The sequence below is a fragment of the Ceratotherium simum genome, chromosome 8 (assembly GCF_057802395.1).
Source record: "Ceratotherium simum simum isolate JZ-2026a chromosome 8, ASM5780239v1, whole genome shotgun sequence".
Taxonomy (NCBI): domain Eukaryota; kingdom Metazoa; phylum Chordata; class Mammalia; order Perissodactyla; family Rhinocerotidae; genus Ceratotherium; species Ceratotherium simum.
The window spans coordinates 79,702,405-79,729,979 of NC_141907.1; the positions used below are offsets into that span (position 1 = coordinate 79,702,405).

Genomic DNA, 27,575 nt, shown 5'->3' on the forward strand with positions numbered 1-27,575 from the left:
GGAAATCACAAGGCTAGGCCCAGAGCCCGGGTGCAGAAAGCACTTCCAAGGAGCCTGGATACAGGGGAGCATGAACAAATTGGGGATATTACTGCATGGATCCACTACACTTGCCTAAATGGTCTTGAAAACACTGGGACACCCTCCTGCAGAACTCCGCTGGGGAGGGAGGTGTGCAGAACCAGTGCTCGTTGAAGCTGCTCTGTGTCTGCCTCACTTCCGGCCTCAGAGTCCCCCTCCAAAAAAAACCAAAAATCAATTCTAGATCTTGACTCATCACAATGCTAGAAATAGAAGTTCTCATTATTATTTATATTTGTGTATTTGTAGAAACATTTAATATATGAGAAGGTTTAAACGGAATGAAAAATACTTGAACTATTTATTCAATATTTTCATACCAGTTTTATTTGATTTCAAACAATTGGTGAAGTTTGAGAAATATTAGCGTTACTGTCTTAGAGCTTCATGACATACGTTGATTTTTCACACTGAGGAATAGAAAGGAGAAATTGTGATGGGAAATGATAATAACAGTAACAACCATTTCCACTTGCTTCCTCTATGCTCAACCATGCTGCTGAGCCCTTTACAGGAATCATCTTCCTTCCTAAGGAGACTGAGTGAGGTATCAGCACGCACAATTCAAGATGCCAGGCTTTGTAGCACAAATAAATGTTTATTAATACATATTACTCAATTATATATTAATATTTAATTAATAATAAAATATATACCTACTTGTAATCTTAAAGTTTCTGTTGTTTGCATTATTAGTTCTGATGGTTCTGTTCAATATAAAGGAATAAAACATTTTTCTTAAACAACTTTAGATGGGAAAGATCTAATTTAATTTACAGGCAAGACAACGTTATTCTTTAAATACGTGCTACATTCTACCTATTTTTAAAACGCCCTTTTGGTAACTAAAGAATGGTTTATTTGTACACCCACCCAGGAGTTCTCGCCTTCCCCCCACCCGTATGTGTTTCTCACCCCTGACTTAAAAGTTAGTCTTTTATAACTAAATGAGTTTTGCTGAAATGAATTATTTTTAAAAAGATCTGTACAAAGTTGAAATTAGTTTTCCAGTTGCCTCATTGCCTTTTGAAATGAAAATTGGCCTAACGAGTAAGAATTAGTGTGCGACATTTCCGAACACGTGTAATTCTCCTCAGCCTGCGGACCGGACCGGCTCTCAGGGAGGGGAACTGTTCTCTATTATCTTTCGCAGGGATCACCTCAGGGGCTTTTGGCATTGTCTTTCTCTTTCCTCCTCCTCTGTGCTCCTGATAACTTGCTGTGGGTATTTCCAGCACGCCACACAGACACACAACTGCTGCTGCGGCTAATGAGAACCATTCGCCTACTTTCTCCCCGCCCCGCGCTCAGAATGCACCGTCTAGAGCCAAGGTCCCGGCGGAAAACGTAACTGGAACAATGACGACAGGAAAAAGCCTGGGTAAGAAGGGCACGGGCAAAATGTGATTAGCACAGCGTGTGTCGCCCTGACCTCGGGGAGGAAGCCGTGTCCCTCCGCGCTCTCCGCCGGCCCTGCCGCCCCGGACGGGGAGGCCGCGGCTCACGGCCCACGTGCAGCGTGGCGCTGGGCCTCCTGGAAGCGCGCCTCCTTAGTGCGTGATAGCTGACCAATGAGCCGCAGGGTTAGATCAGGCCTCCTGCTTCATATTTCGTGTTTTATGTTGGAGAAAGAATGGATTATAATCTTTAAATGGAATTTCTCAGGGCCCTTGTGAACACTGAGAGTCTCTTGAATTTGCTATTGTCAACCAAATTGGAAATTAATTAATTTAGCAACAAGAGTTTAAGAAATGTCTGCATTTAAAGATTATGGGGTGATTTTGTTCCATATGTGTTGAACACTTACTGTGACCAGAGCAACAAAGCACTGTGAAGGGACTTCACAGCCAATAGAAGACTAAGTCCCTTTCCTCAAGGTATGTGGGTCCGTGTCAGACAGATCTTCAAGGGGTGTTTTTAACAGACGTAGAAAATACAGACCTGAGGTTATGAGGCAAGACTTTTACAACTGCAAAAATAATAAGATGAAAACTCTACAAAACATCACAACCTCACGAAGCTGCACACATATGTGTCTTTGGGTTAGATTATGTTATGAATGTCACTTTGTAGTTCACTATAGAACAGTTTCTTTTTATCATAAAAGGAAACATAAAATTCCTTAAGACAATAACTGTAGAAAAAGTAATTTCTTTCACAAATTTATTCCTGACTAAAACAAGTATTTAAAAACTTAAAATCTTCCCTATTGATCTGCTTGCTTCTCCTCCATCCCTCCCATTCTCTTAAATAATATCACTTGCTAACAAGTTGTCTAAACGGGGGAGCTCATGATTATGTTTGATTTCTCCTTTACCCTTACATTCCATATCAACTGGAAGCCACGTTACCACCCCAGCCAGCTCTGTACCTTTGGAGTCCTCTGGCAACCACCTCTTCCTCTCCATCCCCGTTGCCTTATTTTCAGCCTCTTCATGTGTTACACGGGCAATTGGTATGGCCTGTTTGCATTTGACCTCTTGCCACTGCCGCCCACATTCTACTCTGCTATGACCCTGATCTTTTAAAAGACTTCTGATGAATTTCCATTGCCTATAGAAAAAAGTCTACACTTTAGTCATGGTACATGAGGAACAATGGAAACAACATTTATACCGGCTCAGTAGTATGACAGTACTCTGAGGGAGATATTTTTATGCAATTTATTCAAGATTAGAAGAACTAATTACCTTGCCCAAGACACACAGTAAATAAGAGAAGAGCTGATGCTTGTTCAGCTCCATCTGCCTGACTGCAAAGCAAGGCTGTGGGCCACCTCTCCCACCTCATCCCAATCACTGCCCGCCACAGGTCCTTGGCTGGATGGCCCATACATCTTGTTAAGCTCTCTCATCCCTACCCATCTTTCAAAAGTGAAATCAAGTGTATCTTCATTTTGTCAGTTTCCCTGAAACCCTCTCCCAAGAAAGATTATTTAATTATGCATTCGTATACCCATAATATTTCACATATCCCTCTATTGAGCAATTTCAGATTATATCAGAGTTATCTGGTTATTTATTCATCTCAACCATTAGACTACATATCCTTTGAGACCTGGGACCATATGTGAGTCCTTCCTAATATCCATGGTATCTGATATAATTCATATTTCATAGTAGGACTTCAATAAATATATGTTGGATTAATGTGCTATTTCAAAGAATTATAGAGTGATCACTTTCAAAATGCTTTATGTAAGGAGATTGAGAAAGGCATTTTCCGCGAATTGCGTTTGGTAGTTTTGTTTCTTTTTTCTTTGCAGACTCCTTAGTTCATAGCAAATACAGATATAAATATAGTTATTATCTATGTGCAGATACACAAGTATCTCTACATTATATGCATTCATGTATATGTTAAATGCATTATGAACATACATAAAATAATTGCACATATAGTACATATTTATTTTTATTCCAAATAATTTATCAAATAGATGACAGTTAACTTGAACAATTGCTTTCCTATTTTATATCCTATCTTTAACCTGGGAAATTAATTTTTAAAACAATTTCAAAGAAATTGGTAATAATCCACTGATGTTATTCACTTTGTTATGAAAAAAAATATCCAAATCTTGGAAATACATTTTTAAAAGAATCCTATTTGCGCAATAAAGTTTGACTCTAAGAAATATGGTTTTGTTTCACCTATTTACTATTGATTAGGGCCTACATTCTGCAAAGTTATATATTAATTTATAAAAATTGATATGTAGCAAATAATTCCATTTATTAAAGATTCAAATAAATTTCATCCACTAGAAGAGATAAATCCGAATCTTATGGTTTTATTGCCCAGTAATATATTAACCTGTTTTGTGTCTATCTGTGTGAATTTGTTACAGCATTCTTTTTTCCCACAGATTTTATATGTCTCTCCTGTCCCCTTCTGAATTGTATTATTTAGCTTACTAATGAGTGTGATAGGCAGAATAATGCCCCCTCAAAGATGTTCACACCCTAATCCCAGTAACGTGTGACTATGTTACCTTACATGGCAAAAGGGACCTTGCAGATGCATTCAAAGTTATTGAATTTGAGATGGGGAGAGTATCCTGGATTATCCGGGTGGGTCCAATTCTATCAGTCTTTAAAAGCAGAGAACTGTTCCTGACTGGTCAGAGAGGGAGATTCTACAGACAACAGAACGTGTCACAGAAATATCGCAGTGGGAAGGACTCAGTGCCCCGTGGCTGGTTCTGAGATGTAGGAGGCTATGGACAAGTATGAAAGAGAGGCCTCTTGGTGATAAGGGCTAAGGGCGGCCCCCACCTGACAGCCAACACCAACAAAAACAAAATAGGAACCTCGGTCTTGTAACCACAAGAAACTGAATTTTGCCAACAACCCAAATGAGTAGGAAATGGATTCTTGCCTAGAGCCTCCAGAAAGGACAACAGCCCTGCTGGCCTCTTGATTTTACCCAGTGAGACTCATGCTGGACTTCAGTGCTAAAGAACTGCACAGTAATTACTTTGCATTACTTTAAGACACCAAGTTGGTGGTGATCTATTACAGCAGCAAGAAAAAACTAATGTAATGAGTTTAAAAATCTTTGCTATTCAATCTATGTTTGTGTGAGTCACATATTTAACTTTTTGAAAATGATACTTGGGCAATTACGAGGTCTCCTTGAGTGTTCATGCCTCTTTGAAATTGGCTTAAGTGAGCCTCTGAATTATGGATTGAGAAATACTGTTTAATCTTCTCCTTTATCTGGCTTAGAAATTAATGATCTTCTCATAAAATATCCTTCTGCTTAAGGCAAAGATCTCCTGTTTCAAGGATCTTCCGGAAGGAGACCTATTCCTAAGAATCGGCTGGTCCTTGAGAGTGAAAACTGTAAAATATTTCCTAGTGAAGTGTCACCATTTTATATGCCTTGAGAAAAAGAAAGGGAATCCCTTTGTTAGAGCCTTTAGTCTGATAAGACAATATATCCATTGACTACAAAAAAAGGTTTCTAAGCTGAGAGAAAGTTGATAAAATGTCAAGGATCCATTTACAAAATAGATTGAAGAATGCCATTTCTAAGACAGAAGGATGGCGACAACTTTGGGAGAGGCTAGAAGTGCTGATAAGATTCTAAAAGGCTGTGGGAATGATCGTATCTGACTGGCTGCTCCACTCTATGGGGAAGCATTTTACTATTTTACGGAAGTAACTGGGTACAAGTTACAGAGGATGAGAATTTTGTGTCTTTATTTTAATTGGCTGAAGAAAGAATTATGACTATTAGCCAATGTTTATAAAAACTGTTTACTGATTACAAGTATGTAATTTCAGCCAGCTTTTGAGCATTAAGATGGAAAAATACCCTTAGAATATTTGGAAAATTCTTAAAAATAGGCAGATAGTTATATTGTGTTGTTCACTACACTCTCCCTTGAGTATATGAGCTAAATCTTCAATAAGAACTTTGTTTTGCCTAAAGAATTATCTAGAATAAAATTATGTTTATCTTTTTTTCTCATATATCCTTGGGAAAATGCCTTTTATTCGAAATATCATTTTCCCAAAATGCCTTTTATCAAGTGTTTCCATTTTCCTAGAGAGAGACAGAACATACACACACACACACACACACACACACACTTATGTTAATCTATGCTGCCTTGCGCCAGAAACAATGCAATCTACATTAGTAAGAAAATATAGACTGTTTACACATTTAGGCAACTATATAAGATACGTCTTAATGAGGAAATATGTAAGAGCATGGTTATATAAATGTATTCTATTCTAGCCAATGTCTATATCATAGTTTGGCAATTAGTGAAATTTATGAATTATTGGAGCCTTACTTCATATGCTACCTAGAGAATTCTTTTAATCTAAGCCATTTGGAAAAAAGAATTTATCATTGCTAGGAAGTAAAAAGAAAAGGAGAAAAATGATCTTATTTTAACTAACACAGTATGAAAATTTTTATAAAGAGACTTTAACCTTTCTATTTGTACTTTAAGATGTACCATGATTTATTCTAGTGAGTTTGGAATTAAAGTGTAAGTTATTATTTTTGGTCAAATATTGACAATGGGGCAGATTTTAGTTTCATTTTCCATCACTCTGACAATATTTATGTGGAATGCTGATCTTTGTATTCATTTTGCCAAAGTAAAACATGACCATATTCCAAAGGGAAAAATTATAAAGTATTATAAAGTATGTATAATATATAAAGTCTGAGACTTATGTATTTCAACCAGTTGAAGTTTCCCTTTAGAAAATACTTTAATTAAAAAAAGACCAAAATTCTGGCTCTGAGTTAATGATATGTTTCTTTAAAAGGAAACACTGACTAGTCTGTGATTTGGTGCCTCATTTCTGTAACTTGGCGAGGATGAAGTTTCTTAGATCAGTCTAAAAAGAGGAAGGCCCTGATTTAATCTGATTATAGGTTCAAACAATTATACCCTCTCTTTCCCATTTCCTGCCAATCATGTTATCCCTAACATAGAGAAATTCTTCTTTTCCTTTGTCTCAGAGTATATTGAAGATTTAGAGGCATTAATGAGAGCTACAGAGAGAGGAAGAGCCAGAGTGAGAACGAGAGAGAGAGAGATATGCCTGAGAGAGCACCACTAGCTTTGCCCTTCGGAATTTCCCTCTCAGGTTCACAGACAGCAGGGATAACTTTTATTGTTTATTGATTAGCTCTAAAATAATCGTTGAGAATCTGAAATTCACACAAATGTGATTGAAAAATTAGCAGTAGAAGAAAATTTGTCTACATAGGACAAAAGAAAGAAATTATTTTTAAATTAATAAAAAGACTTAAAGAATAAAATGCTCCTGGGAAACACTTTTTCTGTATACAAAAAACTTTAAATTATATACCCTAGGCAGAGAGACAAGCATTATATGAAATTCAGTTGATACTACCAAATAATTAGACATCATTTAATTTTTTATATCATAAACCTAAGAATAGATTCTGTTTTCTTCTGTTTAGCAATTTCTTCAGTCTGAGTTCATTTATAGCATCATTTACCAAATAATTATTAGTTCTCAAGAAAATTCTTCAATAATGTATTGTGCTATTAATTGAAGGTGTATTTCTCAAGAAATATGAAGATGCATCCATGCAATTCAGTCAAGCACAAATCTAATGATATGTACGAGGTAACAAAATTGGTATGTCAGCATTTTGGATATAATTGAAAAGCTTCAGATTGCCATTACCTCTATGCTAAATAACATACATTATCCCCCAGATTACAGACAAGCATATGCCTAATTATTTTATTTCTGCCATGCATTACAGAAGAACTCTTTCTCGAATAATAGAATTAGAGAAAATGTTTCTCTCTGTTTCATCACCCTTTCCTGATCTGTTTGAAAATCATTAACTTCCTAGAGAGTGGAACAAAGAATCAATAGACGTTGGCATAATACCTTAGCACTGTTGCTGATACTTTCCATTTTGTTTCAGAAAAGAAAACTTTCTGATTTATTCAATTTTCCATTGAAAAAAATGTTGCAAGCTAAAAATATGCTCATCTATCTTAAATGTGACTGGGCTAAAAGATTTCTATTCGGTCAAGAAAGTCAGATTTTGGTTCTGTCCATGTTTGTCTTCTAGGAAAGAGATCTATAGCTAGCAAGACGTGTGGAGAACCAAGAATGAATAATACAAATAGATCATATACATGGAGCACTTACATTCCCTTTTCATCCTGATAACAACCCTGTGGGGTAGGGTCTTTTCCCCACATGTTGCTGATGAGCCAGCTTAAGCTGAGCCAGGATAAGTAACTTACCCGGGATCATAGAATTAGTAGATGGAGCAGGACAGGGCCAGACCTGTCCTGCTGCGTCTTTTACACCTAACTACCACACTCAATAACTGCTACCCAACTCAAATTTATTGGCTCTAAAATTTCCACCCTCATAGAAGTGTTTGTATTTATTTGTATTTTTTATTAAGTAAGACTGGGAAAGATGGAGTGGCAGAAACAAAAATCTAAGGAAGTTCTAGAAGGAGAAGAGATTAAAATGAGATATGGGGAAAATTTTTAGATTTTATTTGTGATATCTAATTAAACATAGAAAAATAATGCCATTGTTTTTAAAAAATCAACGGAATGGTTAGGTTTTTCAAGGTTCCATTTCTCTTAATAAAATCTCTACCAAAATAAAAATAGAAGATAGAGTCAGTTCCATGTTTTGAATATAACCATCCAACTTATCACTTATATTTCGCTTGGAATTTCATAACCATAGCAATCACTCAACTTTCTCTGCCACCTAATGATTAAGCACATTCAAGCGAGTCAACAATGGTTGAGCAGCATTACATGTAAGGTGGTGAGGCTGATGTTGTAACATACATGATACATGCCATCAAGATGCTCCCAACCAAGTAAAGGGAATAAAACCTATTTTATTCCCTTTAGCATCTGTCATAGAAGGTAGAATATGAGGAAATCTGTGTCAGGCACGTGAAGAGCACTGATGGCTCAGAAGAGGTCAGTGGAGCCTTAGAGAGGGGACAACTTTTCCACTGGGCCTTGGATAGCAGGCAGACAATATCTGGACAGGGAAAGGAGTAGGAAAGAGAAGCAGGGCATTCCTTAAAGAAAAAAAAACCTGAGAAGCACAGCAGTAGTGAATAATAGAGCATATTTTGTATATTCTAATGTAATTCTCCTGAAGAAGGTGAATGGAAGTGACAGTGGGACCATATCTTGGAGGTCTTTGAATGTCCTATTAAGGAATTTAGATTTAATTACTGCCTTTGAAGGAGATTCAGCAAACAGCTCATATATCCTCTCAAGTTCCCAGCTGGAATCATTCTGTAATGTAACCTAAAATGATGGGTAGATTTATTCAATTTTTGTATTAGAGTCGTAGTGTTAAAAATCACAAGAGATCTGTATCATTAGGTGAGACTGTCTATTTCCATGTCAGAGATCCACAGCTGTTCAGGCTGAAGTTGCACAGTGGCCTTTGGTCTCAAGAGACAAACTCCAGCCATCAAAAAGAAATACTTCCCTTTGTTGGAGAGCTGAATTAATCTGTTTTCCTGTGTAAATACTCATTATAGGCATCTCTCAAATCTACCCATTTTCCCCCTCAAATATGGTTCATCCTCATAAATGATATGAGAAATAGGAGACAAAAGGAAATTTTTTTGCTGATTGTTCTACAGCTTAAAATATCAATAATTATTAGACTGTACTAGACTCTACTAAAACTTTTGAGAAATAAACTATCCCTATGCTAAATATTCTCTATGTGATGAAACAATGTATACTTCATAAATGATGTTTATGAGAAAAGGATAAACATGTTTATAATATAATTAGTGAAAAAGAGTTACAAAAGTATACTGACAGCATGTTCTACTAAGATATATCAAGATGTAAAGAAAAATCTTGAAGAAACTCTGGTGGCATATTAACTTGTTGGGGTTTATACTTGTTTAAATTTTCAATGCTACTTTTCTGATTTAAAGACTTCAATCCAAATGATTCCAAAAGAGCTTTTAGTATATTCTCAATAAAATGTTATGGTAGCATTTTGAAGAAATTCGTCAAGGAGTCCTTTGCTCCATCCTACCATCCCTCCCTATCCCAAACTCTCCGGAACAGACATACATGCAGGTTGGTATTGTATGTTTAAGAGTGTGTCCCTTTTCCCTTTACCATTTAAGTGATGTGAGGTGTTCTCTCATAGTAATAAGCCTCCATGTCCCTTGTCATGCAAACTGATACACACCTCACTCCCTAAGACCTTGATGTGGTGTAAATGTAAAATAGGGTTAATTGAGCGAAAAGTGAGCAGAGAAGTATCAGAACACATGATATCCATGGGCTCTCAGACCAGAGGAGACTTAGACCAGCTATGGCTGCACTGGATGCACCGTGGAAAGAGCTCCTGGTGAGGGAACTTCCTGTTGAAGGAAACAGTGGGCAGAGAACATCAGACAAAGGTGGAACAGCAAGAACTTTCTTGTCAATAAAAAAGTCTTGATAAATAAGGCTGAGTCTCAGGGGCTCAGCCTCTGGTATCAGCCAGTTCTTCACTGAGCTGCTCTAGACCTGCTGAAGGGCTTCTTGCCTTCTTGCTCATTATCCAAAGTGGAGAAAAAGGGCCTCCAAGGTCATTGAATTTGTCTCTTGTCATCCGTATAATGTAGTTTGGTCAAATCCCATGTCAACACAGCTGAGCAGCTAAGTAATAGTGCAGTTAACTAATGTAATATTCGATAGTTTAAATAGGAAAGACATAGCTTAGCAATGATTTAGTCGTAAGCCAGAAACTGGGATGTGATGGAGAGTAGGTGGTAAAAAATAGTACTATCCACTATTTCTGGCTCAAAGAGCCAGTTTCACTATAGTTTGAGAAAGAAAATGTACACATGTGAAATCATTTCAATATTCATGATGCTCCAAAAATCCAAAATGAGTGGCAGAAATAATCATTGGTATATATTTGTTCCTCTAGCAATTCTGTGTTTCAGTTCTATGGCAAAATAAACACTCTCTAGTTGAATAAAATTATAAAGAGTGACTTTTCATGATTTTAGAAAGGTTAACATGAAGTCTGTTGAATGTCATTTGAAACTTCTTTTTAACTTTTCATCTTTTGCTGTGTTCAATATCAAATTTGAAACAAAACAGATACATTAACATCTGGGAGTGTGAGAGATGAATTTTTCTTTTCCAACACTTAATCAGAGTTTTAACAGTTTTATTCAGTAATTAGCTTGCCAATTACTATTTCTATTTTTATTTTTCAGAATGCAGCATTTACTTACCTTATAAGCAACTGTGGCTATTTAGGCTAATAAAGACTTTTGGTACATTATTAATAATTAGTTGTTCTATAACCATGGGCCCATTTAGAGCCAGTTCAAACAGACCCCATCTCTTATCAACAGAGTGATTGAGTTGTCTTTCAGAAAATTTGCAAAGTCACGTAGCCAGAGCATTCACAGAAGAATAAATCTTGACCTGAAATGACTGTGGAACCAGATTCTTCTCCCCATGGAACTAAAGGACTGGGACCTGACCGGAACTTAAAAGTCGGACTCTTATCAGAAGTCAGAAGACTCTCATCAGGGTCTGTCATTCAGGAAGATCCAGTGTTAAAATTTCTTACCCACCTTATCATAAATGTTTAAAACCTTACCATAAATGCTTGAAGCCCACCAACCAAAACCTGCCCCACCAGTGTTTCCTTGTGCCAGCCTATGTTCTCTAACCTCTTAAATTTCACCCCAAATCCTGAATTGGGGAGACAGATCTGAAGGCACACACTGCCTGTCTCCCTGCAGACTGATCTTGTAGAATAAGGCTGATTTCTTATCCCCAAAATTGATGCTGTAATTAATTGGCTTGTTTATGCACATCAAGTAGGAGAACCCCATTTTTGTGCAGTAACAATTCTTGTAGATATTGCCCCTCTACTTTTAGGTCCCAGTTATTGACATGACATCATAAACATGGAACACAAAGGGCTATTTGAAATAATCCCAAAATGAACCATAATAATTCAGCAAGTTGAATTTTAATGCATTTTAGAATTGTTATAAATCTATACAATCATTAATATCCTGAACCTATATACTCAGAGGAGGGTGTAGCTCTGTTCAGGCAGTGCAACACTTTTCCTTGGATCAACAGGGAAATTTTTGTCATTCTTCACAGGAAATCAAACAATATTATATACATATCGAATACAGCGTATATTCAATAAAAATTGTTTCTTAAAATTTCTGACTATTCAATCAATATTTAAAAAACAAAAAATGGGGGCTGGCCTGGTGGTGTAGTGGTTGAGTTTGCGTGCTCCGCTTCAGTGGCCTGGGGTTTGCTGGTTTGGACTCTGGGCGTGGACCTATGCACCGCTCATCAAGCTGTGCTGAAATGGCATCCCACATAAAGCAACTAGAAGGATGTACAACTGTGACATACAACTATCTACTGGGGCTCTGGGGAGGAAAAAAGGAGGAAGACTGGCAACAGATGTTAGCTCAGGGCCAATCTTCCTCAAAAGAAAAAAAAACAAAAATGGACAAATAGATGAAAATTTTTGCAGGCCTTTTCCTGAAGCACTTTTTAGAGTGTCAGAATAATCCTATATCTACACTACTACACTATTCTCCTTAATTCCATGGTACTAGATATTTTTTTGTGTTATTTTTGTATTTTTCCCATTACTGACATTTAACATTTATTGCATACTGATAATCTTCCAAGTGCTTGAACATCATTTTATTTAATAATCATAAAACCTCAAGCATCATACCTTATTCTTACCCCAAACTGAAGAATCGGAAACTGGAGTTCCATGAAATGTGAGAAGAGAAATGTAATAAGTCAAGGAGTTTCAGTCAATTCTCCAGAATTACACAGCTAATGATTATGAGCTAATTCTTATGCCCCCATTCCACTTATCTCAGGAGAAAATGTGACACTGAGAGAGACTTGAAATTAGTTATTATTGTTTTTTTCTTGTAAACTCCTGATATGACCTCATTTTAATCTTGACTTTCATTTAAGGAAAGAATGCTGAGTCCTAGCCTTTGAGGTGGGGGTTATCTTTTATAGTTGCACAATGGTTTAGATAGCTCAAGTTCCCTTACAGACACCTTTAACATCACCTAGATAAAGAGTAAAAACTTTGTCTATTATCTCTTCAATGTGTCATTTCCCATAGGTGCCAGGAACTTTTGAGCCATGGAGAGAGAAGCATTTGAAGTTGTTTATATTTAAACAAAGCCCATCTGGTTATTTACAGTTAGTCACAAGGTAAGTGAGACACCAAGAAAAAAAAAATAATAATGAATTACATATATAAGAATAATTTTCAATTATATTAGTTAAACAAATATTTTAAGACAGGATTTCTTTTTTTTTTTAATTTTTTGTTTATTGCAGTAACATTGGTTTATAACATTGTATAAATTTCAGGTGTACATCATTATACTTCTATTTCTGCATAGATTACATCATGTTCACCACCCAAATACTAATTACAACCCATCACCACACACATGTGCCGAATTATCCCTTTTACCCTCCTCCCTCCCCACTTCCCCTCTGGTAACCACCAATCCAATCTCTAAGACAGGATTTCTTTATTCAGTGTGACAGTATATTAATCAGTCCCCATTGACTAATATTCAGGAAGATGAATCTGGAGAAAAGTACAAAAACCCAGACTGAAAACACACACACACACACACACACACACACACACACACACACAGCAACATTGCATCTAGGGCTGTATGTTTCACGGAGGGGGAGATAGGGTTGATGTGAAGAAGAGGAGAAATCAAAGATGTTGGCCAGCATTGATTGAGTCTACAGCGTGCTTGCTGGTTCACATATCTTATCTACTTTAGTCTTCCAACAACTCTATTATATACTCTACTCAACAAATGAAGAATTTGAAGCTAATAGAAGTTAGTAAATAACTCAAGGTCAGTTCCATGAAACGTGAGAAAGCTAAATTGATAGAATAAAAGAGTAATAATAAAGTGAGAAATAGATTGCTAATTGTTTGGTTGATTGTTTTTAAGCTTAGCCATTCTTTATTAGATTTCTTGATGTTAAAGTGAAATGAGTAAAGATCTATTGTAAATAGTTCAGAAGAAATCAACTAGTTTATTTCCATTTCAACCACTTAATTTCAGACTCTGTAAACTAAAATAGAAATTTTAATGTGAGGATTTACAAATAAGTTGATAACTGAGAGGTTTAACTGTCATAAATGTAAATCCATAAAGTGAAACCCATTATATTTACATAATTTGCAAATTTAGCAAAACATAAAATACGAGTTTTGAAAGCTAGAGTAGGTGGTGGTGGGAAAACATTCATAATATTGTCCAGTGTTTAAAAAATTTTGTGAAGAAGGTATTAGTTCATGAATTATTCATTCATTAACAGAAGCACTTATTCCAGAGGAGAGTTTTCCAGATTTTTGTGCTTGTGTGAAAGAAGGCTTATGTTTGGGTAGGAAGGCAATGAGCAGGCAAGTAAATATTAGATGATAATTATTAAAAGATGGGTAGGGATGTTCCTGATCTGCTTGTTAATAAGTGAATGAATAACAAGCTGATATTTTGCCTATTTGACTGTCTGGAAATTATAGCTTTTGGAGCAGATTTTCAGTTTCAGTATATAATTTCTGGGAATTAGTCCCAGAATGATATATGATCAGACCCAGCCTCCTTATCTTTTTTATTTTTTCCTTTGATAAATATAAACCTATTTCTGAAATATAAGGTATATAAACAAAAAACAAAGTCAGGTACTGAAACGTGTGATTAGACCTGAGAAGGGCTGCACTTCTGTTTGTGTGCTACACATGGTTTGTTGGCACTGTGGACTAGCAACATGTACACAATCCCAGAGCCCCTGAGGGGTAAATTGGCGTGTAGCACAGGCTGTTGATAATCATGCCTGACATGTGCTTCCAGGTATTTGGCATCTAAAAGTACTGTGTGCATTTGTCAGCTGGCTGGCCATATTCAGGGTTCCGGAGGAGGGGGAGGGGAAGAAACTAAGGTGGGAAAAGTTTTAAATTTCAAGAAATTACCTAATATTTGCGTGTTCAGCAGAATCAAATTTTCCTTTAAATCAATCAGTGGTCATTGGCTTTTTGGTTTCACCACCCCTCCCCCTTTTATTGGCTTTATCCAATTTCATTTCTAAGGAAACTAAAACATAGGTGCTCTTTGCTGCCAAAATCTATAGTATTCTGAAGATTAAGCAGCAACTTCTGGTGACATGGTGTAAGTTATTTGATTCTAGTTATCATTGAGCTGGTTTTTTTTTTTTTTAATCTGGCAATAGTCTACTATAACTAAGTGAATGAATGAATGCAAGAAATAATAGATGAAGCTAAGATTATTAACCCTTGCTTCAGACAAGGGCTAATCACGTCAACTAGTGCTCTTTCTGAGGTGGCATGCTGGGAAATTTTATCACATTTCTCAAAGATAGATTTCATCTCCTTTTCTGTGTTTCAAGGTGAAATCATCTCTTTTAATAGCCTTCCCTATAATTAACTTTTAGGCATGCTACAAGTTTTCTCTGCCAAGTACACTTTTTGACTTCATGAAGTATTAATTGCCTTTTCAATGTATTCTAGTAATGTTATGTATATATGCTTAAATCCTCACCACTAGACACATTACAACATTTTTCTATAAGCAATAAAACTATTTCTTGTAAAACAATATTTTCTTATAGTATTGAAAAGAGTGCATGAAAAATTCAGGAGTTAATCATCAAAGATGTATGTCTGTAAGTTTTAAAAAAAGTAGTTCGTGTTCTTGAAGTTCATTGTTCATTCTGCCAAGAAAAGACCATCTTACTGAGCACTATAGGCCACATAATGGGGGCTGTTTTTATTAGTCTCAGCTAAAGGCTTTATCAGGTTTCTGTTTTTCTAGTTGCTGAATGTAATATAAGCGAGGTATTTTTATAGCTTCAAGACATAAGTGTAGTCAGTCAATAATTTCCCATTATTATCTTAGGCTAATAATGTGGAAAATATCTCCTATAGAGTTTTGCATTTATTACATTTAAAAACAGAAGGCTTTCTGTGGAAGCCATTTCCTCATATAGAAGTAGCACAAGTTTTGCTGGGTGAACATCATTTACATAAAAAATGTACTATTTAGAGGTGTAACTCTACAAGATCACTTAGCAGCTTAGAAACTGATGTTTTATACATTTTGGGAGTTTTTAAAACTTTAAATTAATTTCCTCTTTTCTTAAAAAGAATTTCTTGTTTCTTTAAAAACATCCAGAGAGTATAATATGATAAAATTAAAAAGGTAAAATTACCCATACATCTACATTCTGAGATATTCAACCTTAACATTGTGTTTACACTATCAGAATTGGTGGGGTATCTGTATGCATTTATTTTAAATTTTAATAAAATTAAAGTCATATTTAATATTACTATTTTTAACCTGATTTATCTCAGTGATATAATGTTAACATATTTTTATCAATGATTACATTTCTATGATGCCATTTTACATGGCTGTATAGGGTTCCATCTTAAGGATTTAGCTCAATCATTCAAACCCCAATATTATGACCTGAAGATTATTTACCTTCTTTCCACTATATCAAATAATATAATACTAAACATCTTTGCAGAACAATGTTTGCATATATCCTTAATAATTTTCTTATGATTATTACTAAAAGTGGAGTTGCTGAATATTAATAGCTAATACCTATATGTGCCACATACTCTTTTAAGTATTTTACATCTATTATCTTCAAGTGGAGTGTACTGTTGTTATCTTTATATTAAATTTGAGGTAGCTAGGGCATATTAAGTTTAAGTGACTTGACCAAGTTTGCAAGTGGCCCCAGTTTGTACCAGTGAAAATGGATATTCCTTGCTCAATTGGTTAATATCACTAACTTGTTCCCAAGTTACAAAGTACAGTTGATCTTAATTAGCAATGGATGAATATTACCTTTCTATCAAGTTTGCATTGATTCTTTAAGAATTCACAAAATACAATATGCTACTCTGCTAATATGGTTCTACAACTGACAAGGAGTGAATTGACTGATAGTCTACCACATTAAAGTTTGTTAGACTTAACAGTCAGTTAGCATATGTTTAGCATATGTTGTCCTTTCTTTTTCAACTAGGAAGTGAAGTCAAAGTTTCGATGAATGCTTTCTCAGTGTCACTGAAAGATGTGTTTTAAATATAAAGGCTATAGCATAGTGTAGGGTGATATGATCTGGCCAGAGCTTTTCCTCTTCACCTACTGTTGTAATTTCACATAGACTCAGCCTGAGGATGTGTATGCATGTATCACCTGTCTAATTTCCTCAATTACTTAACTAAAGTCAAAGGAATGCCCAGAAGAAGTGTATTATAATAAGTTTGTTCCATTAACCTTGAATTTCTGGCATAATTTTTGGAAAGAAGATGGAAGGAAGCATATCAGTCTAATTTCATATGACTTGTAATCAATATTAGAGATTCCTGTGTAGAATAAATACCATGGTGCCAAGACAAAACTGGATTGATATTAATTTATACACTTGAGTTGTCTGCTTGAAGAAAGATCTAAAGGCACAAGCTCATCCAGTAGCCTGTTGTGACTTGAAATCACTCCAGAATCTATCATTTACAATAGCCAATAATTTCATAGTCTGGTATCTGCAGGTCAGAGTCTTTGACACCAATAACATTTTTAATTATCATATACAAAAACCTTACTCTAGTAATTTGAAAAGTGAGCAAACACCAAACATTTTTATAGGTGGAAAGAAAAGAAGAAAACTAAAAACACAAGTTATTGAAAAAAAAAGATATGAGGTTAGATTTTCAATAAAAGTAATTCTCCGTGAAGCAAAACAATTCTTCTAAATAAATATGTATGCATTTGAAACTCCATATCTGAATTGCTTTAAAAGGAGTTCTCTACCTCTTCTATAGAATATAGTTCCTTATTCTGAGGATGACTTTGCATTTGGGAAAACCCAGATTCATGTACCATTTAAGGACTATGATATAGAATGATTGTTCCAGGGCCGGCCCCGTGCCTTAGCAGTTAAGTGCTCGCGCTCCGCTACTGGCGGCCCTGGTTCGCATACCGGGCGCGCACTGACGCACTGCTTCTCTGGCCATGCTGAGGCCGCGTCCCACATACAGCAACTAGAAGGATGAGCAGCTATGACATACAACTATCTGCTGGGGCTTTGGGGAAAAAAAAAGGAGGAGGATTGGCTATAGATGTTAGCTCACAGCTGGTCTTCCTCAGCAAAAACAGAGGAGGATTATATGATCCAGCCATCCCACTACTGGGAATCTATCCAACGCACCTGAAATCAACAATCCAAAGAGGCTTATGCACCCCTATGTTCATTGCAGCATTATTCACCATAGCCAAGAAGTGGAAGCAACCTAAGTGTCCCTTGACTGACGATTGGATAAAGAAAATGTGGTATATATATACAATGGAATACTACTCAGCCATAAAAAAAGACAAAATCGTCCCATTTGCAACAACATGGATGGGCCTGGAGTGTATTATGTTAAGTGAAATAAGCCAGAAAGAGAAAGACAAACACTGTATGATCTCACTCATATGTGGAATATAAACCAACACATGGACAGAGAAAACTGGACTGTGGTTACCAGGGGCAGTGGGGGTGGGGTGTGGGCACAAGGGGTGAAGGGAGTCATATATATGGTGATGGACAAACAAAAATGTACAACCCAAAATTTCACAATGTTAGAAACCATTAAAACATCAATAAAAAATAAATAAATAAAGCTTCATACCCCTTGAAAAAAAAAAAAAAGAGGAGGATTAGCATGGATGTTAGCTCAGGGCTGATCATCCTCACAAAAAAAAAAAAAAAAAAAAAGAATGATTGTTCCAACATTTAGAAGCTATGAAAGTCATTGTTCCACAAATAATTTGGTAGAATTTTAAGTGCAATTAGATTTCAGTTACTGTCATATTTACTACTTCGTTTTGAGCCATTAGGCTATTTTTTAATCTTTTTCATCTCTTAAATGAAATTGAGAAAAATAGAAGTAGATCATTTTATAATCTGTTTTCCCATGCAATAATTAAACAGCAGTACAATGCATTTTGTGGGAGTTCTTTGGAAAAGCAAAAATTAACAGGAACCCAATCATATCATTTTATATTTGTAGTTTTCTGAATATTCAAATTACAAAAAGTTTGAAACAGGTGTAAAACTGTGGATTCAATTAATGTAGAATACCCTGGGATTTTCATCCATAAATTGCAAAACAAATTTTTTTCTTCTTGTTTTTTGGTTTTAGCTGGTCAATTTGCATGCTAAACAACAATTTCAAATCACCCTTACTTTGGTAAGCCAACTGTACATCGGTTCTGCAGATCCCCATTTAAAACAGAATGGGTGGTATGTTCAATCTTTGCGTGTCTATATGGGAGCAAATCAGACCAGAATGGTGAATGTGAATTTGACCTGTATAGCAGGCACAGCTCTTGCCCTGCTCAGCTCCCAACAGGGGGCTGATCCACCCATCTCCCAGCTGCTGTAGTGCTGGCTGCTAGCAGCTCACAGCTGCCCTTTACCCTGAGGATTCACCTTCGGCTGATGGGAACCGCCTAGCACAGAAATGTCTAGGAAATTATGCTCCCCTTCCACCTCCCAGGCAGTCTGTGACCAATGACTTACTGACAAGGGTGAAAAAAAGGCCGAGTCCTTCTTCAAGGTGGGACAATGAGTGGGACTATTCCCACTCCAGGATTCCCTGTGAAATGAGCCTGAGGCCAGACTTCACCTGCACCCACATCAGCGCCTGGCTTTTCCCTGACGTCCTCTGCTTGCCTCACTTGCTACAGGTGTCATCCCAGACCACCTTTTCAATGCATCACTTGCACAAGAATCCATTTCTCAGACTCTGCTTGTAGTGAACTTGATCTAAGACGATCTGGTATCCTTACTGAAGGAAAAAAACATCAGTGTGAGTTGACATTGAAATGACCCTTTTTTAGTGTAACGTTTGGGAAGTTCCAGGTGATTATGATTTTGTACATTCATTTATAGTAAGAATCTTTAAAAAATGGGTTCAGAGTATTGGTTTGTTTCTTAGTCTTAGTCTGTTTGCATTTTAAATCAATGTTGTGGCCAATCAAAAGTAAAAATGAAATTGTTTTCATAATATACTTTCATAAAAGATGCATTTTTATCTTTAATACAAAATTTATTTTCCCCACCATGAGAGTGAGGAAATTTAAGAGTACTAAATAAGACTGCTAGCTTTTTGTAGAACATGTACAGTTTAGTAGCTAGAATCAACAATGAATATGAAGAAAACCCAAATTATTCCGTAAGCGTGCTGGCTTCCTCACTGTTTTTCTCGGCTTAAATGATATTGACGGTTGTCTTTACTGAAGAGGAAATAAGTATGTGCTTGGAGCCTTGCAGACAACCATTCATCATTCTCACATGCAAAAGATAGAACCCCTGTGCCAGCACACGAAATCCAATGGCAGCTACAGTAGCAGAAAATCAATAGACTGTATTAGAAAACTCAGAGGCTAATCAGAGCCCAATCTCCAGGCGTGATGTACTCCGAGAGAAGCATTTCTTCAAGACATAACTCAATTCTCTGAACACCGCAGACTGCAGTTTAATTCAAGCATTTAGGGGAAAAATGAGGGTCTTTAAAACATACATTTCGTTCTTTATTGCCTCCCAGAGAAGCTTCAGTGCAGTACTGTAATGAATAATGATAACATACATTCTTAAAAACTGATGTCAGCTCAGTCATTATGCCCAAATAGAATGAGAGTCCCTGCTGTGTGCAGCAATGAGATGTCATTAGTAAGCAGCATCTCTGCTAAAAGGAGGACGCATATTGTTACTTGTTAAACACACTATTAGTATCTGTAAAGGTAAATGACAATTGGCTCTTTACTTTCATAGGCAGTTGATTTTGCTGACATATTTTAACTGACCCTGAACTCTAAGTGAAGATACATACCCACATTGAAATTTATTGTATGACAAATTTCACATAAGTTGAAATTGACACTGTATAAAAAAAATGCATTTAGATGAAGTTGTTCAAAAATACTAGGCTTTGAACAATACCTGAATATTTTGCACCGGTGTAATATTTTCCCCTTGGGAACTCAAAGCGCTTGGGAATACATCATATGGCAATTTTTCTAAATTTTCTCCAGAATAAGTAGAACATATTCTTACTTCAGATTTTTTTTTTGCCATTGTGGTAGTATAGAATTTATGCAAGAATCGTATCAGCAGCATAGGTTCATAATTTCATATCCACCTTCTCTTCCATTTGTATGTATTTTTAACATTTTTAAGTCATCAACAAGTCTTTAAGAATAGGTTTGCTTTTTTTGACAAATTTATCATATCTCATCATGATTCTGAATTGCATATAACAAATTCATGTTTCAGTATTAAAGGAACATTTTTGTTTTTAACGAACCTCTGATTTTACCTTAGGTTAACAACTTTAATTTAAATATTGCATAAATATATGCACTTATTGTAATAGATGAAATGTCAAGGTCAATTTGGATCTAATAATCCTAGCAAAATGAAGTAATAACATGAAAAATGAAGCCCTGCTTGGAAACAAAAGCTAATTAAGAGTTTTTTAATGCCCTAGAGAGAGAAGTGTACAGAGAGTAGTCACAGTTGGTTTAATATTGGCAACTCTGTCAGATGTGACAGCATATTCAGCTCATCCCACGCAGACACAATCCGGCATCTGGGATGATAATTATTAGACTTCAGAACACTTCTTGGAAATTGTCCATGTATTAGAGTGCTTACAAAAGCAGGCCTTCTGGAATTACCATAGTTTTATATATTAATAAATGCTTTATCAATATTTATTTATTACTTTACCTCTGAGTTACAGCTATTTTGACATGCAAGAGAGTAGTGTAGATTTAAAGAAATATTTTTTTAAATATAAATATTTTTGTTTTCCTTTTAAAAACAAATCTTATAATTTACCATTCAAAAATTTAAAATTCCAAATGCATTGCCTCTGTGGAATAAGACTGGTGAATAAACTCTCTTAAATAAAATTAGTGAAAGGCTCTAATTTTAGCATAAACTTATAAAATATTTTACCTTTTCTTTACCATTTAGCAATTTTGAGATGTCTTCAAAGGTTTTAAATAAATTTTTCAGACATATTTATATACATAGGATCACAATACAGTATTTATTTTAAAAACTATATTTGATAAGTGATTTTTAAGGTGACCGAGAAAAGATTAATTGGAAGCTTAAATGGATATTTTTCTGGATTGCTTGTACTATACATTGAAAATGGTTGGTTCCATGTTCTTTTCTGTCTGAGAGCTAATGTGATTTATTTGCAGAGGCATAGAACAGGTCCTGCCATTCTGTAAACTTGGGTAAGTCACTTCAGTGTGTTCAATGTAGAATCTTAACACATTTCATTGACTGTAAACATCTTACCAGACAAAAGTCTGAGAAAATAAAACACATTTTTACGAGCACATTTATATGCTACGATATTAGGATGTTTTCTCAAATCTCCTTGCAACTCTATTCTCTCGCATCACGTAAAATCCATTTCCCATAGTCTTTACCAAAGACACAGGCTTACAGTCCCCTTGCTGTTTTATTTTTTGGAAATCTTCAAATATTCTCAATATATTATTAAGAAATCTTTTTTTTTTTTAAGCTTCAGTGCATGGCTGTGTATCCTAGTTGTATGTGAGCTACTGCCACAGTATGACAACTGACAGACAGATGGTGTGGTTCCATGACCAGGAAACGAACCTGGGCTGAGGCAGTGAAAGCACTGGATCTTAACCAGTAGCCCACCAGGGCTGGCTGTGAAAAGTCCTTAAGTTACAAGTAATGGAAACCAAATTTAAAAATTACAGAAAATTTTCTGGCTTATATAACTGGGAAGTCTGCAGTCCAGGGCTTCAGGCACTGCTGGATTCATGAAACTGACGATGTCAAGGCATGTTTGTCTCATACTCAAATTCTCCATCCATATGATTGATCGAAAGCCTGCTGACAGAACCAGGCTCACATCCTAACAGCTTACCAGTGCCAGTGTGAAAGGGACATTGTATTGCAATGAAAAATGCCCTTGGAAGAGCTCTGATTGGTCTAATTTTGTCACAAATATTTATTGAATAAATGGATCCCCTTCCCTCTCCTGTATCGGTTACTGTGACATAGAGTTGGTAAACTCTGATTTGCCACACCCGTATAATGGCCAGAAACGCACAAATGGGGAGTGGTAGTATCAGCTCCATTTTAAGACAAGGAACAAGTTCCACAAAGGTGATTGATTCTGCTTTACAAGAAAAGAGGGTAGAATGGGTGTTGAACATCCCAAAACAATAGATATCAAAACTATGAGATTTCCTAGGACCTAATAATAACATACATGCTGCTGTTTCCCTCATTATTGAGAATCCATGTAGTAAGACAGCCTAATTAACATGGATTTCAACTAACAAACAGGAGAAGAATTAGTTCCTGTTAGAAGAGTTATGAAAATGTATGACATTAAGGTTAATATTCTATGTAACTACAGATCAATCTATCATGTAAACAGCTGTTTTTCAGATTATCACCCGAGTGTGCCTACCTAGATACTGTACTTTTGTCCTTAAAAAAAATGATACAGGTTTTAAGATTAATTTTATCACATATCCCCTTATCTATTCTTTTAATTTCTTTACAGTTTATCTATTGATGAACCTGGACTATTTGATATGAAGAATTTCCCACAGTCTGGATTTGGCTGATTTTATATGGACAATGCAGCAAAATTTGTCCTTTGTGTTTTCAGCATATTGGCAGCTGACTGTAGAGGCCTGATCAGGCTCAGGTTCAGGTCTTTGGCACAGTTATAAATGGTGGTGTGCTCTTTCATCAGGAAAAAATAATGTCTGGTTTTCCCTCATTTTATTTATGCTCAGTGCCTAGATCCATTAACTCATTGGGGCCCTAAATGGTGATATTCTCTTCTATCATTTCTTTTCCATTACTGGTTGGTATACTTTTATGAAGACACATTTCCATGCATCTATTTTTTGCCTATCTAGTGGAATAGTTCTTAAAGAAAGAGAAGTATTAATGCTTGATTATTTTCCTCTATTTACCAGTTTTCAAAATAATAAACTGTTTCTCTATTATGATGGACAGTTTATGTGTTAACTGGAGTAGGCTATAGTCTCCAGTTACTCAATCAAACACTTGTCATTACTGTGAGGATATTTTATAGATGTGATTATGTCCATAATCAGTGACTTGAAGTAAAAGAGATTATTTAAAATAATCTGAGTAGGCATAAATTAATTAGTTAAACAGCCTTAAAAACAGAACAGAGGCTTCCCTGAAGAAGAAATTCTGCCTATGGGTTCCAGCTTCAGTTCACTCCTGAGAGCTCCAGCCTGCCCTGCTGATGGCTAGCCCTAGGGACGTTAGACTGGCCTTACAAGCCCCCACAATTGTATAAGCCCATTCCTTCCCACAAATCTCTTAATATATAGCTCCTACTAGTCCTATTTCTCTTGTTGAACCTAACTCATGCAGATTCAGTAAGAGTAGTGGTTCCAGAGGAACAGTGTGGTAAGGATGAGCTCTCTGAAGTGGTTCTGGGTTTTGTTGAATTGCTTCTTTAATCTGCTTAGATTTATAGAGACTAAAAACTGTATTTGCAGCGGTAAAGAGGGTACTGGTAGTCCATGGCATGATGTGGCAATAGAAATAGGCACCTTTGCATACTCTTAATCAGATACATATAGAAGGGAAAGTCCTAGATGACCATGTATTTGATACTTTCGAATATTTTAGTCAAACTAAGAAGAATAATGATATTTCTCCTGACTATGCTGGAGAAAGTGGGGAAAGGAAAGGATGATCTCAGGGCTTCAGATTCCCGCTCAAGCTGATAAATGACTTGAAAGCCTCTATATCTGCCTTGGAAGAAACCTTTATTTCCTGTTGCCACAAAGTTGAGATTTCTGAAAACAAAAGTCAGAATCTCAGAGAAACAGACAATAGAGTGGTGGTTACTGGGGGTTGTGGGGTGGGAGAAATGGGGAGATATTGGTCAAAGGGTAAAAATTTCCAGCTATAAGATTAACAAATTCTGAGGATCTAATATACGGTATGGTGATTATAGCTAATAATACTGTATTATATACTTGAATGTTGCTAAGAACGTAGATCTTAAATGTTCTCACCACAAAAAAGAAATGGTAATTATGTGATGGGATGGAAGTGTTAGCAAATGCTATGGAGAGCATCATTTTGCAATGTATAACTGTATCAAATCAACATGTTGTACACCTTAAGCTTACACGATGTTATATGTCAATTATATCTCAATAAAGCTGGAGGGAAAAAGTCAGTCTCATCCTGTGAATGGTGGGATTACAATACAAATTGAATTTCCTACCTTTCAGGTTATCTTCTGTTAACATGAGGGCATTGGTTGGGAAGGAATGGGATCCTGAAAATTCAAATGGGGACATAGATGTAGATCCCAATGAAGCTAGGAAAGACAAACCCCTAAATTCCTCTCTGACGGTAGACGCAGACTTTCCACTCCTGCCTAAAGAAGTGAGTCTTGCTTTGCCTGCAGAACCTGTAATGGTCTTCCCAAGGTAGCTGCCCTGCAGGGCACTGCTGATGCTGCTCAGGAAGGACATATCCCAGCCATCCCTCTTTGTTTCTAGGCCTCTAACTAGACTAGACTAGTATAGACTCAGCCTATAACTAGAATCAATTTTTAGCAGGCCCCAAAAGGTAAGGTACAAAGTGTGACCCATGAAAAGGGGCCCTATACACCAGAAGGACTGCATGATTATTTTCCATATATATATACAGAAATCTGAGGAATATGTGTAAGAATGGATTTTAAGGGTGTGGGGTAATGGTATAAAGAATATAAAGTTAGATCAGGCCAAATTTATTGATACAGGCCCACTAAGCAGAGATTCTGGATTCAGTGCTTGACTGAAGGGGTTAGAAAGGGCTCTCACAACTATTTTGCTTGATTGTCTGAAATGTGAACCCTAAGGTGGCCTACACTAATGAAGTTGACATTTCAGAACTGTCTTGGTATACTATAGAGGAAGATGTCCAAAGATTTAGAGAGACTGGAATATTAGGGTAAATTTATCATGTTAAGACCAGCTCAGTCATCCCAGGAGGGTCCATAGGACACATCTTTCACAAAAAATGTGACAAATAAATTTATGAGGGGTAGCCCCAACATCCCTGAAGAGTTCTGTGGTCATTCTTCTATGTAGGTCAGAAATTACGGGGGATAATGCTACCATCAAACGGGGATCTCTAAATGCATGGGGATAGTGGGATACCAGGCTCGCAGGGGCCAAGTGCTGGAAGTAAGTTACAAAGACAAGGCGACTGTGATTGGGAGACAGTTCTCCATGAACATCTCATTTTTCTGCATGTTGCTGATCCTCTTGGCAAAGATACTTACAGCGAAGTTAAGAATATTTGTATAAGGAAACATTTAAGGATAGTAAACTTAAAGAACTCTCCTTCTGCAGAGATATCTCAGGGTAATAAAAATAAATCCTTCCTCCCCTCCCTAGAGACATTTGTTTATATTCCAGAGTAAAGATAAGGTCTGTCTCTCTCTAGAAGGCTGGACAGTGAGGTTACCAACAGACCTCATAAGTTCAGAGTTGCCTAATTTTTAGGTTTCTCTCTTGCAATCCAGGCCACTGTATGTGCAGGTAATATATGTTCCCCATTGTGTCACTCTGTGAAAATTTGGGTTTGAGTAATCAGTGCTAAACATTGTTCTAGCTTCTGCTTTCGCTGTAATAAATGTTTTTTGTTACAGGGAGCTTATGTCTTCTGTGTGTGTGTGTGCGCGCGCGCGCGCGCGCACGTAAAATCAGCCTAACTTGTTAGCTTTCAAGAGTAAGTAGGGTAACAATTCAGACCCCCACAGTTTCTGACTTATTATTCAATACACATAATAAGTTTTAATGAGTGAAAACTATTTTTTTATAAATGTAAAATACAAAAAGAAAAGTGTGATTAAATTCTTTGCTGGCGACGAGGATTTTTAGGGGAATTGCCGGCCACCATTTTACATAGACAAATCAGAATCTATGAGGAGTGGAATTTGTTATTGTTAGTTCCCTCGAGTCAATTCTGACTCCTAGCGACCCTGTGGACAGCAGAGGGGAATGCTGCCCAGTCTTGTTGGGCCATTCTCTCACCCTCTGGTGCTCTATCAGACAGTGCTCCATTGCCATTTGTAGGGTTGTCATGGTGAATTTTTTCAGAAGGGTGTGGTCAGGTCCTTCCTCCTAGTCTGTCTTAGTCTGGAAGCTCCACTGAAGCCTGTCCACCATGGGTGACCCTGCTGGTATTTGAAATATTGATGGTAGAGCTTTCAGCATCACAGCCACACGCAGCCACCACAGTATGACAACCGACAGACGGGTGGTGTGGTTCCCTGACTGGGAAATGAACCCTGGCCTGAGCAGTGAGAGCGCTGAATCTTAAACGCTAGACCACCAGGGCTTATCCCACTGAGGAATGGAATAAGATAATTATATTCATCAAAATAAAATATTGGCTTATAAAATTTAAGAAACTGGTCTACTATGTGTTGGTTATCAAGTTAAGGGTGAGACTCCACTACAAAAATAATGATACCAGTCTATCATAAATATGGAAGAGTTCAAAAATACACAATTAATTAATGATAATTTCTTGTGCATACATTATGTGCTTAAAAACATAGTGTGGCAATATGATTTTTCCTCCAAGGAGTCTTTACTAGTGGTACAGAGTTAAAAGAATCCCCCATGAACCACAGTGGCTAACACATCTAAGTTGCAAGTTCTGGTGCGTGTATGCAGATTTCGGAAAATAGTAAAGACTAGGGGACAGGATAGAAGACAAAGGCTTCATAAAGAAAGGAGATTTACTGAGATTT

At 36.5% G+C, this 27,575-nt stretch overlaps 1 long non-coding RNA gene across 2 annotated transcripts; it reads left to right on the plus strand.

Moving 5' to 3' along the window:
* The first annotated feature begins 1,252 nt into the window (after window positions 1–1,252).
* On the plus strand, window positions 1,253–25,806 carry LOC147916515 (uncharacterized). 2 transcript variants are annotated; one of them, XR_015553018.1, is made up of 4 exons: window positions 1,253–1,462; window positions 12,756–12,847; window positions 19,444–19,565; window positions 23,325–25,806. It is a non-coding gene; the product is annotated as an uncharacterized LOC147916515 (long non-coding RNA). The 2 variants fall into 2 exon arrangements; XR_015553019.1 differs by lacking the exon at window positions 19,444–19,565.
* Window positions 25,807–27,575: the final 1,769 nt, after the last annotated feature.